The sequence below is a fragment of the Callorhinus ursinus genome, unplaced genomic scaffold, assembly GCF_003265705.2.
Source record: "Callorhinus ursinus isolate GAN/ISIS: 27379988/994484 unplaced genomic scaffold, GSC_fseal_2.0 scaffold1, whole genome shotgun sequence".
NCBI lineage: Eukaryota > Metazoa > Chordata > Mammalia > Carnivora > Otariidae > Callorhinus > Callorhinus ursinus.
The window spans coordinates 80,453,495-80,456,485 of record NW_027397063.1 but is presented as its reverse complement, the minus strand read 5'-3'; positions in this window follow the sequence as shown (position 1 = coordinate 80,456,485).

Sequence of the window (2,991 nt, the reverse complement as noted above, 5' to 3'; positions counted from 1 at the left end):
AAGGAAATATTTTCTATTCTAACTCTATGCTTCCAGCACACTGTGTGTGGCATACATCACCAATTTGCATAGAATAATCATTTGTCAATCATCTCTTGATTTATTTTTTTAAAAGTCTCATGTGGAAAACTACACAAAACAGGCTGGCAAATCAGTTGGATCTTCTCTAGGAGATATTAGCCTGAAAAGTTGAATTAACTTCACTTTCTTGGTCTGCCATCTTGTCTCCATCCTTTCAGCTCCACGGGAGAAACACATGGCATATGGCAGCTTATCCAGATGAAATTCAATCATTTAGCAGTTAGTTAAGCTCTGATGGCATCTGACCACAGTGAATTTCCTCCTCGTTCATTGCTGGTAAAAGACTGTAAAGATCTTTCCAGAAATTTGAGTGGGTAGATCACAAGAAAAACCAATTAATTTTCGGTTCAGGTCATGATCTCAGGGCTGTGAGATTAAGCCCCACGTTGGGCTCTTTGCTAAGTGGGGAGTCTTCTAGAGATTCTCTCTCTCTCTTCCTCTGCCCCTCCACCCACTCATGTTCTCTCTCTTTCTCTCTTTCTCTCTCTCTCTCAAATAAATAAACAAATAAATCTTTAAAAAAGGAAAAAAGAAAAACCCATTACTAAAGGGATTTTGAGTACTGATTACCTATATGACTTTGGTGATTGCTTAAAAAAAAATAAGAAAACAATGGATGGAAAAGGAAAGAAATGAGAACATAATGAATATTTTAACTACTTGAAAAAAATCATATCAAATTAATCACATCCAGTCATCATTCTCTCAAGAACTAGCTCACTAAGGATAACATTTACAGTGTTACAGAGGACCATATCCTTGGAGAAAACTCTCAGTTTTTTTTCTCCAATCCACAGTCACTTGTTTATTATATAAATCTTTATATACAGTAATAGTCAGGAACCCAAGCAATCTATCATATTTGATCAAGACAAGCATAAATCACTTATTCATGATTTACCATTCCTAACTTGATTCATTGATTCATCTCCAGACAAGACAAGGTCAGTACAAAAAAAATGATTAAGCTTCTTGCCCTTAAGAGAGAACAGCTTAACCAACAAATTCATCTTCACATCTGACCTCACGAATCTTGACACTGGGAATACTGTAAAAATAGAAATAACCCTTATAGATGGTCCCTCAAATGGAAATGTCGGTGTAAGAAAGAAAATAGTAGAAAGATTAACAATGAACATACCATGGGCGTGTCACAGCCATCCCAGTTGTCAACATGAGACAATCTGAATCAGCTAACATGGAATTACCTATTTTTATCACTTTTTATTTTCAATAATTTTTCTGCTTTAATTAATGGTTTTCTTTTCAGTTTTATTTCTCCCCAATTTCCTACCCTGGGGCATCCTAAGTTTTCACATATACCTTCATCTCATGTCTGTAATGGTGTTTGGCCATGGATCTGGCAAGATGAGGTGGAGGGGAATAGTAGTATCTTTTAAATGTCCCCATATGATGCCACAGCAACCTATAATCAGGTAGGCTGCAATGTAAAGGTTTCTAATCCTGACTTCCAGGGTCAGAGAACTCTTTGACTGTCTTAATCTTTCCTTGAGTTCTCCACCCACATTCTGCACATATTTTAAACACAAAAATATAAACAAAAAACTTGTACATAGTCTTAGCTCCAGCTGCCATTAAAACAAACAAACAAACAGGTGGCTTAAGCAATAGATATTTATTTCTCATAGTCCAAGGCTAGGGTGGGGTTAGGATGTCCAAGATCCAAATGCCAGCAGATTTGATTCCTGGTGAGAGCTCTCTTCTTGGCTTATAGGTCATTGCCCTCTTGCTGAGTCCTTAATGGCAGGGGAAAAAGGGAGATCTGGTCTTTCTATTCTTATAGACACTAATCCTATCATGGGGCACACCCTCATCTAAACCTAATTACCTCCAGAAGGCCTCACTTCCAAATACCATCACACTGGAAATTAGAGCTTCAACATACAGATTTTGGGGACATAATTCAATGTGTAGCATATATCCAGGTCATATGGTATATGTGTTGTTTAAATGTAGAAAATAAATCTGATAATTATACTCTGTTAAAAAATGCCTAGATGGCTGAATTGATTTTTTCATGGAGTTCTGGGTTATTTTCAAGTTTCTTAGCATAAAATTACAAGATACTTTTACTACCTGACCCCAATCTATGTGGTTTCTATATTCCCTCCCCTCTGGCATTCTGCCTTCTAGCTGTGATGTGTTCCTATACCCTTCACTCAAAATGTCTGATTCTTTCAACTGCTTTTGCACATACTGTTTCCTCTGCCTGAAATGTCCTTCATCCCCTATGCATTATGATAAACCCTTATCCATTGTTCAAGACCAAGTCCCACCAGAGTCTTTTCTTACCCACCCCCCAATAGAGTCAATTCCCTTCTCTACTTCCATCTCATCCTGTTTATACATCTATCACAACATCAAAGCCATGAGTTTTCCAATTATTTGGTTATGTGTCTATTTCTCTATTAAACTGTGACATCCTTGCGGACAAGGGTAATTGATAAACAAAAAAAACCTTTTAATTCCGCGAAACCAGAACTGTGCCTGACCCACAGCAACACTCCCTATATGAAGAATGAATGAATGAATGAATGAACTATTAACTTAGGCCACATAGAGCAGTAGGAGACCAGTTGCTTCACATTTCTTCTTGTCCTATAAATACTTGTCCCTGTTTCACACAATCTCCACTTTCTAGTCTCTTTAGTTTTGCCTGTGGTTGTACTACTTCAGCCTTGCAAACTTGCTACTTAGTTTCAGCCTTCCCTGATGCCTGCTGCCAGAGAACTAGATGTTCTAACTCCTACATCACCTAAGTAGTGTTTTCCAAACTTGCTTAACTTTAAAGTTTGATGATGGTCCTTATTAAAAATACAAATTCTTGAGCCCAGTCTCAGACCTACTAAATATGAAACTTCAGGAAATGAGCTCAGTAATCTGCATTTT